The sequence below is a fragment of the Ammodytes marinus genome (genome assembly GCF_949987685.1).
Source record: "Ammodytes marinus genome assembly, chromosome: 8".
Lineage (NCBI taxonomy): Eukaryota > Metazoa > Chordata > Actinopteri > Uranoscopiformes > Ammodytidae > Ammodytes > Ammodytes marinus.
Window position 1 is genome coordinate 12,465,068 of NC_137212.1, and position 14,586 is coordinate 12,479,653.

A 14,586-nucleotide genomic window follows, 5' to 3' on the forward strand; every position below is an offset into this window, starting at 1 on the left:
AGAATTTGGCGTAAACAACATGAAAGTATGGATCCATCCTGCCGTGCACCATCAACCATGCCACGTTCAAAGTCACTTAAACCCCCTTTCTTCCCCATTCTGATGCTCAGTTTGACTTCAGTACATTGTCTTGACCACGTCTAATTGCATAAATGCATTACATTGCTGCCATGTGATTGGCTGATTAGCTTTTTGTTTTTATAAGCCATTGAACAGGTGTACCCAGGGGCGTTGCACCAAATTCTGGGCCCCTATACAGGAAGTCCTGATGGGCCCTCTGAGAGGCGGTCTTACAATACAAACATGTAAAAGCTATGTTTCTCTATAGTCCAAAACGTATGAGTGACTGGTCCCTCTCTGAGCCAGATAACAACACAATGTTTCTATTACGCGTACTTGAACACAACCCCTGGTCTAATGACTCTTAATAAACATGCACACGCACCGTGTTTCTCACAGGAATTTGGGAGACTGTGTCGTGGACCCTGGTCCTTCTGGGGGGTCCGGGTGAATGCTCCCCCGGAAGATTTTTTTTTTAAATGTTAAAGTAAAATTCATCAATCTGGTGCACTTTGAGAAGAAAACTAAGGCTAAATCAACTGTTTCCTATTTAGTAATATTTTCTGGAATAATTTATAAACAATGTATATTTATCTTCCTAAATAAAAATGTTCGGGGCCTTCAAAGATCAGGGGCCTATATTGAGCCAGTAAAAAAAATATAAAAATGTTTTTTGGGTGCAGCCCCCCTCTGCCTTGGGCCCCCCAAGCCTGTCCGCAGTCCGACGGCCCTGAACGTAACTGACCATCGTCAGATGCTCATAATTACCGAGTAGAAGTTGAATGCGTCATGATACAATTCAATGCAGCCTCTGAATGGGCGCATAGGCTACTGGAGCACTGTCAGACTAATATGTGTAAAACAAATAGTCACTGTAGTAGTAACGTTCAGTTATAGTTACTGTAGGAACCGTTGCTCTACAATAAACTGGCAATTTTTTTTTTTTTTTTTTTTTAATGAACTGGCGACTTGATCAGAGTGTAGCGCGGCCAGATGACAGCTAACGTAGGATTCAGCCTGCGCCCCGTCAAAGGTAATGTTATGAATGAACAAGTAGTAGGCTAATTGTTTCAGCCTCCCTACTCTCACGATTCTTATAAAAAAAAGTTTTTGATCCCCTGCTCTGCTGCTCATACTCCTGGCCTCCTCCTCAACTCTTTTCTGGTGCGAGCTTTTTTGGGGGCATCCTCGTCTGCTGGAGTTCGCTCGCGCTCACTTAATTCCAATGAGGAAGAACGAACCGCGGGGTGGACCAAACCATTTTTTAAGAAGGGGCCAAGGGGGTTATTGAAATTATTAAAATTTGAATATTGTATGACTTGTGGCTTTGTTTTAATTCAGAATCATACGTATGATTATATATTAGTTCACTGTATGCATAAAACTTTTGTCATAGATTCTACTGGGGGCTGCGCCCTAGCTGGCTGTGGGCCCTTATAATCGTCATAACCTTTACCCCCTACACGACGGCCCTGGGTGTACCTAAGAAAGTGGCCGGTGAGTGTATATACTTTGTGTGCATACCACTACAACTCTGTTTGGCAGTGAGCGCTAAGGGAATACCCAAGTGATATAACACAGCTGCAGTTGAGTCTTTCAAACCAAACTCACATTTACCTCCACGGTAGAAGGTTGGTAAGCACAGATATCTTCATAGCTTGGTACAGAAAATATGTGCATAGTTAGATACCAAAAATAATTTCTGTTGTATACTGAATCAACATTTTAACCTTAGAACACTCGCAATAAATATTGTAACACTATCACTTACGTTGGGTGTTTTCACCCGATATAATAGACCCAATAAAAAATACATCTCATCAAAATATATTAAAGTACAACAATACCTGGCAAATTGAGGTACTTTTCTTTTATTTCAACAAGATCTCATAAAACGAATAAGTGAAAAATTAGCGAATGGTTTACAAAAAAAATCATAAAAAATGTATAAATGAAAAAGGGAACTTTTTTAGAGGGGAACATTTTTCAACTGACAATGAAAAATATTTGAACATATACATTTCTTTGACAATACCACTAAGTGATATGTATTAAAAAAAAGTACACTAAATAAATATTACATGCAAATTCCAGGAGCACTTTAACTTACCTTAGCATACATACAGTCTCCATACAGTTGCATTGGAAATAAAACATTACACCAGCACTAACATCGGGGGAAAATCACCCGAACATGTGCCTGTTTAAAAAACAGGGTTGGGAAAAAGGAATCAATTCTACTTAATAAGATGTCATTGAGCAGCTTGAAGGAACTGAAGGACCCAGGCAACTCAGACAGCAGCAACACAATGAAAATCATGAAAACACAATCAGGGGGGTGAAATTCACTCAGGGGTTAGTATTCTAGGGTTAAATAGTAATCCCTTCCATGAAATCAAATGTTTTTACAATTAATGGTCAACCACTTAGTGTGACATCCATTCCATTTCTATTCTGTTTTCACCTCTTTATTTACACATTTTTATTGTCAGTGGCAAGGTCTGCCAGTCCAACGTTTGATTCAAATTGCCTTCACAGACACAAGTAATTCACAGGATTCATCTAATCCAGCTTTATTGTATTTTTATCTCACTGACACTGCCTCCGCTCTTGACTGTTTATTATTCTAAAACCCTATCAAAGCTTTATTGAATTACTGTTGATGTAAACTGGAACCAGAAACAACAGCAGGACTACAATGACACGCATTATAACTTTAAATGTATTGATACGTCTATTGTCATACTGTGGACATAAAATTGAGATTTTATACAGGTTACATTCTCTTATCCACTCATTGTTGCAGGAGATGCAGCTACGAAATAAATTGAACCAACGGCTGCCTCTTCACCACTTCCCATGTCAATACTTCAGGACTTGCTGTTTAGTTTAATCAGGATAACTTTTCTTTCAAGTTTTTGGGAAATGATCATGGCAATACAGGATGTGTTTTTATGGTGAAACTTTTCCTTAACAAAATAACAGACATGAATTTATAAATCACCAACAAATTCCACAGCCGCTTAAAGTGGCTGGAAATCCTGAGGCAACATTTGCCTACGAATGAGCAGGACTGCAAACAAACACAAACATCTAGGTGTGCGAACAAATTGCTTGAGGTCCGGAACAGACAGACTCACGGGCAGCTTGGCTTCCTCGTCTGCCAACCTGGAAGCTCCTGGAGCTGGAGCTGCTTCTTGGCCCAGTAAGAAGAGGTTGTGGGTTACTGGCTGCGCTCTCTGCTCCGTACTTCATGAATCAACCTGGCAACTTCAGCAGCTAATCAGGTCGCTGCACCGCTGTGACAAACAGCTTGACAAGGAGCGATGGCAGGAAGCCTCCCTCAGCTGATCCAAAACCAGACGCACACAACTGCACACAATGCTGTATCTTCATCTGGGCCAAAGTGTCCTACAGCAGCTTTTCCACAATGTTGCTACAGGGTTTGACCTCTGACCCCTCTGGTTAAATGTGCTGATTGTCTAGGAGGAATCTTTGGATAAAATAAGCTGCTTTAACAGTTTAGATGAATTGAGGTTTAAGGTCGCCTTTCCACCGTTGAGATCCAGCAGGTTGCATAAGGATTAAATAGCATTTCCCTGAAGAACAAGACAAAAACGAAAAATCTATTCTGAGGGTAAATACCTTCAAATTAGCTAATTTACATTTCTTTGTAGCAAAAATCAATAATGAGTAAGAATGAAATTTGTAGGGGATTCTTATCTTTCCCTCTTAAAGTCAACACAGATTCATTTTAAAATTAAGCATGACTCAATGAAAAGGGTACTTCCACCCATCAGCCTTCATACCCTTCTCTGCACCATTTAATTTGTGCTTCATAAATCAATAAAAATAAAACAAAATTGCAAATTTCTCACAAAAAAACACAAAAATTAAGGGCTTGTTAGGGGAGGTTTCATTACAACAGATGATTATTCTTTAAACCACCACAGAGTCCAATGATTGGTAGAGAGATTTACTTTTTGATAATGTCCTTTTTTCCATACAAGGATGAATGATCAGGTTAGATCGGTGGTAACGTGTTAATTTAAACTTAAAAAGTCACTCTGTGCTGCAGGCAAGTTCAATTTGCATAAATATGAGTTCAGCTCCTCTTTTGGCACCAACACTTTTGACACTGCAGTCACCGTCCCATAAACCTCTACACAATGTCTGCAACTGTTCTCATCCAATTAACGCATGTAAATAGCAATCCTGGATGGACTTCACACGGCCCAAAGCACAAGTACCGAGAAAAGGGAGTTAATGAATAAGTTATGTGTGTGTGTGTGTGTGTGTGTGTGTGTGTGTGTGTGTGTGTGTGTGTGTGTGTGTATGTTGCCGACGTGAACATCTGTGACCTGTGTCCTGCACCGTGTATGTGTGTGTGTGACTCCTCAGCTTCTCTAATTTAGAGGGTCATGAATGCTGCTCCGTATAAATCCCTCCAATGGAAAGTTTAAATGCTATTACCCTCCATCTGCTCCCTAATTCTCTGTCCATCTCTTTCAACATATACACTCACCAGGCGGCCACTTTATTAGGTACAGTGGTTAATTTTCTTGTTAACAAATATAACTAATCAGCCAATCACATGTCAGCAACTCAATGCATTTAGGCATGTAGACCTGGACGGGACCACTTATTGAGGTTGAAACCGAGCAACAGAATGGGGAAGAAAGGGGGTTTAAGTGACTTTGAACATGGCAATGTTGAGGGTGCCAGGAGAGTTGGTATGAGTATTTCAGAAACTGCTGATGTACTGGGATTTTCACTCTAAACCATCTCTAGGGTTTACAGAGAATGGTCCAAAAAATAAAAAATATCCAGTGAGTGGCATTTGTGTGGACGTAATGCCTTGTTGAAGTCAGAGGTCAGTGGAGGATGGGAATACTGGTTCGCGATGATAGAAAGGCAACAGTAACTCAAATAACCACACGTTACAACCAGGGTATGCAAAATACCATCTCTGAACACAAAACACGAACAACCTTGAAGCAAATGGGCTACAGCAACAGAAGACCCCACCGGGTGCCACTCCTGTCAGCTAAAAACAGGAATATTAGGCTACAATTCTCAAAGGATCACCGATATTGGACAATAGAAGATTGAAAAATCGTGCCTGGTCTGATGAATCTGGATTTCAGTTGCGACATTCAGATGGCAGGTTCAGAATTTGGCGTCAACAACATGAAAGTATGGATCCATCCTGCCGTGCACCATCAACCATGCCATGTTCAAAGTCACCTAAACCCCCTTTCTTCCCCATTCTGATGCTCGGTTTGACTTCAGTACATTGTCTTGACCACGTCTAATTGCCTAAATGCCTAAATGCATTCAATTGCTGCCATGTGATTGGCTGATTAGCTTTTTGTTTTTATAAGCCATTGAACAGGTGTACCTAATAAAGTGGCCGGTGAGTGTATATGGTTTCTTGGATGTGCCATTTTTTGTTTTTTTAGAACGACAGACAGGGTCCAAGTTCCTTTTTTCCCCTCTGTCTACTCTCTACCTTTCTTCTTTTTTCTCTGGCAGGGCACAATGTAATTGCAAGTGGTGGCAAAAAGTAGAAAATAACTGACATGGGTAGAATATATAATACAAAAAAATGGATATCAAACACTTTCTTGCTAATTTCTTTTACTTTTCTGCTTGTTTTATTTTACCAGACAGTACAGTATTACCTGAGCCATATCAGGTCCGTCTCACTTTGCCTCAAAAACAGTATGGAGTCACTGTCTGCTTTGTTCTACCTTTACTCTGAACCAACCTTCCTTCACTCCTTTTTTTCTTGCTCTGTTTGTTAAGCGCACCCCTTCTGTCTTAATTTAAATAGATCCACCTCACGCACACACACACACACACACACACACACACACACACACACACACACACACACACACACACACACACACACACACACACACACACACACACACACACACACACACACACACACACACACACACACACACACACACACACACACACACACACACACACACACACACACACACACACTACTACCCCTCAGCCAACTCTCTGTCCATGTAGTGCCACTAGGGGGCAGTAAAACTCCACACCCACTCTATTTCCTTCTCTGAGACACATACGTGCACATACACGTAGGGAATATATATGATGGAGAGTAAGTACTTTGAATGTATCTCGTTGAAGATAATGAAATAACATGTTATATGTATGTACATTGTTTCAATTCTCTGTTACTGTATTCAATAAAGATAAGTTTGCACTGCATGCTTTTAAAGGTGTCACACCATTTCTAATAATAAACCATAAAGCCAAGCTGTTTCACCATTCCCCATTTAAACAGAGCATTGTCAGGTGAGTTCCTTTCAATGGCTGTGTGGGAAGCTATAAGAAAGACCAACTGACTACTGTATAGATATTAAAATCATCCTCATAAAAAATGGCATAAATAAGCTTAATACACTTTCAGTTGCAGGTGCTAGTAAACCAATAGGTTGCTATACGTGGCAACAACAGCTTCTACTGGTTAAAATGGCAACAGAAAAGAGACGACTAAAACTATGATATTAGATATACTAATGTGTGGTTGAGGATGGATACAAAATCATTTGGAAACCATAATTTTGTGTTTCTATACATTTATACATTTTCTTCTTTTATATTGCATTGTTGAAGGGAGAGAGAGACTCAAGAATGTTAATGTCAACGACTGCTGCTGTAATTGTTGTGCATTTGACAAATAGATGATCTTGAATATTCTTTATTCTTGTAGCACTTTTCTCTTTACACCCATTGTTATTATTCTATCATACACGCCAACGGAGATATAAATAGAGGAGAGTAGGTTCCTGGATTGTGTGTGTGTTTGTGTGTGTGAGGGCTGTGAGCAGCCTTCTCTTTGGCTGCACCGTGGATTTCATTTCAGGAGGTGGAATTAAAGCTGCCTGAGACCTAATCCCAGCGTAATACCCACCCCAGCCCTCTTCTTCCCAGCCCTATTTCATGAAGCAGGGGAAATAGGGTGGAGGACGAATCAGGAAAGGAGGAGGTGATTTAAGGGTTGAGAGGCAGAAAGAGAGAGGGATGAGAAAAACTACATCTGGTTTATATGGTTTAATCATACAGTATTTTCATTTTCATCAGGTATGGAACATGAATGACTGAAATCTCTTAGATAACAGTAATGGAGGTCTGCAATGAAAACACTGTTTGACGTGTACATATTTCTAATGTTTAGTGATGGCAGGTGGTGTTTGGTCATTTTAAATGTGAAGTGATGTTAACCTATATATGAGATTGCCGATTGTGCCACTAGCATACAGTGAGTGATAGCAGGTGAGGTGACCAAGAAGAGAGAGAGAATTATCATTCATGGTTGTTTACATTTCATGTCATCTGTTAGTTTTGTGTGAAATAATATTCATCTTTACATGGAACAAAATGTAAGATGCTCATGTTTGCATGTTTCCATGATTGCATTAACATGGAAACATGTGTAAGAGATGAGAAGTCAGGGATCACAGGATTTATGGCCTGCAGACATGAATATCATATTTCATGTTGAACAACATTGTTGGGAAAATTGCTTGAGGTGTGTGATTTATAAATGTATGGTTAACATGAAGCTGGACTAAGTATATTAAGGCTAATGTCTGATAAGTGAACATTTCTGTGATCCATCTGAAGGAACAAATACGCTTCCATTTTAGTGATGATTCAGACATAAAACAGCAGTGCGTATTATGTAATATCGGACACAAAACACTGCACAATGGTTTTCTCCTAGTCACAGACAGGACTTTACAAAACTGGACATAACTTTGGGGATCTAGCAGCTGTAATACGGCATTCATGTTACAAATTAATATCTAACAGGATTGTATTCTAGCATGTTTTTTAATGGCAGACACAGCGCCTTGCCAAATGTGGCCAAATGTCACTGCAGCAAAGGTTGAGTCTTGTTAAAAATGTTGTCCAGACAACCCTGTGCTGTTTTGGTGCGAAGTAGAATGGCTTCATTCAAATAAATGAAAAAAGGCTGCCGTTCTTCATGCAGGGCTGTGCTCTAAGTGTATTTCAGCAAAGCAACTTGCGCCTTGTAATTCACATGCAACTTCAACCAAGAGCAGCTTTCTGACATGAGGACCATTTGAGCTCTGTCTGAAATAGACCAGTGGATAATTAGACCCAGAGAGAGAGATAGAGAGAGAGTGCACCAACATGGCAACAACATGATGCGACACCAATTACTGTAATAAGCAGCCCTGGTGGAAAGAGCAACAATACATACACTTCATAGTTAGCACTCTGTCTTGTCTCTCAAGGTGATTATGTCACACCTTATTATCAGAGTCCGCTTGAGACCAGCAGCAAAACACCGGGAGCCCCCCCAGAACAGATTATAGACTTTAATGCATTTGGATGGAAACCAGGTGGACCTGGTAAGACCTTCACTCCTCAGCAAATGACATAGGTGTCCAATGTACTTATCTCTTGGCTGGACAGTTGATCGACACACCAATGTCTCCAAACCTGAGTTCATGTTCCCTTATGATCCTGGCATTGAGACCGATAATGACATGCAAAAGAAGAATCAATTTCTGTGGTCATTGGGGTTTAGACGCCATGACAGGAGTGTGTTATGTGAAGGTCACTGGTGTTGTGCTCCTCTGTTATTTAGGCTTTCAGGGATGAGAGCCAATCAGATCGCTCTAAAGCCGTTTTCCCCAAATCCTCATCACATTATTTCGTGGCATAAGCCCCGTTGAATCAGCGGCTATTGGACCAGTAATCAGCTTAGCTTAGCCCCACTGTAAATATGCAAATAGTATTTGATGATTAATTGACCCCAGTTGGCGGTGGTCCCAAGCAGAGGGTGGGGGCGAGAAAGAGAGATATAGAAAGAGTGTGGGAGAGAAAGACATTTTAGAAGAGGATGAATATGTGAGGTAAATGAAGGTAAAGAATGCCTGGGAAAGCCATGAGAGTCAAATGATTGCATGTTGTGTGAGTGAAATAGTTAAAGACATAATTTGACAGCATTTGGGTTAAAGGCCCACTAAAACATTAAAGCAGTGTGAAGGTTATATAGTTGCTTAAAAGATAATGCATACAAATGTTAGCTACATCCCCAATCTGCGTATTTGTTCAATGTAGGTTACAAATGCTATTTTACTGCCAAGTAATCACTGCTGATGCTTCTCTGTCAACTAAAAACTATACATCATTTTAAAACATCACGATGGATACAAGAGTCATAACTGATTCATTACAATGAACATTAAGAAAGTGAAATCTGGATCAAATTAAAAGTTTTTATTTATTTATAAACTGTAAACATATATTTTCTGCAAGTGAGCAAATGCACAATGTGTTTTGCGTAGGCTTTATCAGGTTCAAAAGCATTGCTCGTGCCCACAATATGTTTATACCAATCTGTTTTAAGTTGGTTCAAAGCTGAGTATTTTGGTTTGGTCAATTCCTTTTTTCTTTTATTATTTATTGATTATTTTGCATTGTCTTGACACTAGTGTACAGAGACAAGGGAAGATATTGCGTTCAGAGAGTATTGTCTTGTATATCAGGGAGTAGGTAAAATAAAAAGAATAAAAAGGAGAGAAATAGAAGTAGAGAGGGATTTGTGGATGGGAGGTGAAGTCCCTTACACTGCAGCGTTGTAAACACTCAGACAAACAAACAGTGCCCCCTCCCCTACGGCTCAAATGTCAACAAGGAAAATTGGAAATGAGTAATTCTTTCAGAGTGTGAAATAGATTGCTTCTTGTATGTGCGTCCCTGAATATGACAAATTGATTCTTGCGGAGAGGCGAGCAGGCAAATCCACTAGACAATTTTTATTGTATATATATTTTGAATTATGATTACCATTATTTTATTTTTTTGCCAAACATGGCTCTCCATTGTAATTGAAGTCCACTCGCCCGCAGGGGAAATGCTCCTTCCCCAACCCTCTAATTTGTTACTTGAGCAGCTTTGATTTTCATTCCGTCAATAAATCGAAGAGTCAGGGAACGTTTGTGTATGTGTGTGTGTGCGTGTGTGTGTGTGTTTGTGTATGTGTTTGTGTGTGAGAGAGAGAGACTAAGAGAGAGAGAGAAATGAGAGTGATTATTCAATATTAACATGCTGGAGCCATCTGAGATGTTTCCTCCAATTAGAGTATTCATAATGTACCCTGATGCCACTCCCGGAGTGTGTGTGTGTGTGTGTGTGCACTACTTCGGCTGAGAATGAGGGGAATGAAATCGATTAGACGTCTGTACTACCCTCTGAAATTGTCTGCTTTCTGTTTGTGTGCGCGTTTGATTGTCCAATTTTCCATCCTCTTATTTTCTGCCGTGTTTCCATATATCCAACCCCTCCCTCCCCGACTCCCCCTGAAATACATGATCAATTCTTTTTTTCTCTCTGTTATTCCTCCTGTGCTGGTTTTCTTTCTACCTCCTATTTCTCACTGTCTGCCGCTATCTCTCTCTCTCTCTCTCTCTGGAGGATCAATTTTTTATGAAGTTTGAAGCTTGCTGCTCTGTGGATGGCGAAAATTGGTTGGCAAAAATAACTCCAAATTGCTGGTTCTCTGGCTCCTGCTTTTACCAGTTTCTTTCAGAAAGCCAAACGTAGGCATTTCTATGAGAGGCTTAACTTGGCGCTTTCTATTTATGTCCTGGTCCTCTTTTCCTCTCTGACGTAAGTCCATGGCACGAAATAGAAAAAGAAAATTGAGGATTGTTCTAGAAATGTCATTATACCTTTTGGTTTGACACACTCTATATTGGCTAACGTCAGTTCTCCCAGTTCAGATTTATATTTCTATTAAGTGGAGTTCAAAAGGCTCAGACCTCGCAGCAGACTCAGTTCGAATCCGACCTGTGGTCAGTTCACCTCTCTGCCCCATTCCATCGTCTCTCTGCGCTGCAAAATAAAGGATTGAAAATGCAAAAAAAAGGAAAAAGGATAAGAAGATCAAGGAGAAGAATCCTTGATTGAGATTCGGGGTACAGAAATACACAGGGCAAACATAATCTACAACATTTAAAACAAGGCAGCTCCGAGAGAACATAACTAACATGGCAAATTAAATGGAAATTATGTATAAAAAAATTACAGAGTGAAACAATTTGACTAACTAGACAACAAAGTCGCTGGATTAAATAAAAGACAAAGAGAAAATGAGAATTGAAAGAGAGGCTCAGGATTATTATTTTAGTTTATTCATAGCGTCTTTCAGAGTAAAAGTGAAGGATAAAGAGAGAAAGAAGATGCTTCCTTCAGTGGAGGTTCATGAATTACAACATCCCACTTTTATGTGTAAGAGCCAAGAATCAATTGCAATCAACATTCACTGTATATCCATAACACGCAGACTGCTTCATCCAATAATGACAGAAGTGAGAAAGGAAATCTTCTTAATGTGGACAAACTGCACGGTTGAACATGTGTCCTATTAACTGGTGTTGATAAGAATATTAACTTGGAAAGCAAGGGCAATATGAAACATGTTGAAAAGTAATTGTTGTTTTATGTATACATTTCTTCTCCACCACATTTATTTTGCAGCTGTAGTTACTTTTCAGATTAAGATTTAACATACAAAAAACATTTGTATTCTAACTTGAGTAATTTTTTGTAGTATATCTGTAGTATCACTACTTTAAAGGAAGAGAACATATCTAAATACTTCATCCACATCTGCTAATTATTATAATTCATTCATGTGCAAACTGATTTACAACCCAACAGCACTGTTTTTTCCCCCAGCTATGTTATATATTTCTCTCGTTGCCGCTTTATATGCACATATTTATTTCTCCAGTGGATCTGCATGATAAAGCGGACGCAGCTGAGATTTGTGTCGCAGCTGCAAAAGCCTCCGTCTCCGGCTGAACAAAGCTAATGAAAGCTCCGAAATGACAAATCAACAGTGTAATACAAAGGGAAACAGCACAATAAGTGTTTTGGAATACCATATCCGAATGCGTTTTGCTACGGTAGATGAAAAAGAAAACAAAATATGGAAGGCTTGTGTATTATTGCTGTGTGGTGATCTGCAAGTGCACAAGCCTGTTGGTATAATTTACTGTGTCTATCTGCTGCAGAAATGTAATAAAATACAACTGACAGTACTGGTTGCTCCCAGGCACGTTTCATGTCTTGGATCTGTCGAAATTTGTCAGCACCAATATGTTAGTACTTTAAATTGAAACATTGAGTGAATATGTTATTAATAGGTTTTTATGCAATTCTTAAGAAGGACCCGCAGGTACAGCCTGCCACCATAAGCCTTAAATGTACACAAATACACACATGCAGGGATGTGTTCAATGCCAACCACACACACACACACACAGACACACAGACACAGACACACACACACACACACACACACACACACACACACACACACACACACCCACACACTCGTAAACTTCACAGTCTTGACACCATACTCTTTCCGTAATCCCTCTGGCCAGGGTTCCAGATAGTGACAGGGTCGTATTTGGAGCTAAAACATTATCTTTCTGCTCATTAACCTTCGACAGGGTTTCAATTCTGCCTCGCTGATTCCCCCTCCTCTCCCACCGCTGACTTCACCTCCATCTCTTTGCCCCTGACGTTCCTCTCCTCCCTATTTGTCGAGGCACTCACCCGGATGAGACGAGAGCCTTTTAAAATGTCTTGTGATGCTTCACGGTGCCTATCCTCTGCACTGGGGATCGACTTATCTGGAAAATTTGTCCTGCGAGTTGCCAGGACACTAATGAGATCATTCGCTGCAAAGTTTGTGTTGGGGGGAGGGGGTGCTTAAGTTGCAGCCAGAGAAAATGTTTTATTCCCCCGAACAGTTTGCAAAATTGAGCCGCGGTGATCCCCTTTAAACACTGTACTCCATACCTATACCTAAATAATTAAAATATGAGCACTGGTTTACATAGTAATAAAGATGGGGCATTATTTTTGTGTCTCATATATATAGATGTTACTCTTTGTAAATCCACCTGCCTACACACACACCTCATACACCTCATGAAACTACCAAACTCTCCATCTAAATGGGATTTAGTGTTATGACGTTCCCACAAAGTCAAGTCCAGTTCTCCATCGATATAGCATTTTGCTTATGTAAAATTTGACTCACAGGGCTCCAGACTAACCTTTTTTACTAGGAGCACTGGCGCCCCTAACTCAGAATTGTTAGGGGCGCAAGCAGAACATTTAGGGGCACAGCTTAATAATAATAATAACAAAAATAAAAGACATAAAGCCCAGACATCCACATATGAACAAATATAGTAGTGCAGAGGTAAGATAGTTAATGGGATGAAAAGCCAGGGTGTACAGATGGGTTTTGAGCCTTGATTTTAAGGCAGAAATGGAGGGGGAATCACATATGGCTGGTGGCAGTTGATTCTACAAGCGCGGAGCAGCTGGTGCAAAGTACATTTCTGAGAGTTATGCTATTGGCATGGCTGTATACGCTTGTCACCAAAAAAAGTGATTGTCTACAGTAGCTCAGAAGAGACTGACATCTCTATTCCACTTAATGACACCACTGATGAGAGTTCAGATGGCCAGAATGATGATGATGGTGACTTTGATGGTGTCATTGTGAGCTTTGCAGAAAACCATTAGATCTGCTAGGCCTTGTTTAAGAAAATTGACCTTCAATCTTTGTAAAATATTCACTTTAAAATAAACCTTAAATAAGTAATTGTCTAAAGGATTTATCTTGCATTACTGTTTATGAGATATATATCAAGGGCACAATTTACCCCATGGTATTCTCTCCAAAGGCACAACTTACACTACACCGGGGCACAATAATTGTTCCTCTTCTTTATATGTGTGTAAGACATTTTACGAGATAAATATAAATGGCACGCACAACCCTACCCTCTCTCACACACCCACACACGAGAAGCAGCATAGAGGACATTACGCCCGCAGGAAGAGAAACTTGGAGACATAACAAGCTTACACCATTAATGGCTCTCCCCGCTGCTGTGGCATGATGTCAGCATCATCCTTATTTTACCTGGTGCTAAATGTGTCAATGTCGCCACAGGTTTGTTCTGGTCTCGGTCTGCTGCCAGCGACACAACAGCAACAGGGACCAACTTGTTTTACCCTCTTAAAACATCTTAGCAGTAAGAGCATAATTTGTGCTTCACTGGTTTACAGACGCTGAAGATCTTCTGAAGTATCATTTAGCATAGGATAAAGCTTGACTGCTTTTGGGGAAATGCACCCCATCACTAGGTGTACTAACTTGAGTAACTACAGTCATATGAAAAAGTTTGGGAACCCCTCTCAGCCGGCATTATAATTGACTCTGCTTTCACAAAAAAAATATAAAAGTGGTATGTCTTTAATTGACCAGGAACAGCTAAGTACTGGGATGTTTTCCAAACAAAGATTTTTTGAAAATCAGTATTTGGTTGTATGAAATAAAATAAAATGTGAAAAACTGGCTGTGCAAAAATGTGGGTACCCTTGTGGTTTTGTTGATTTTAATGC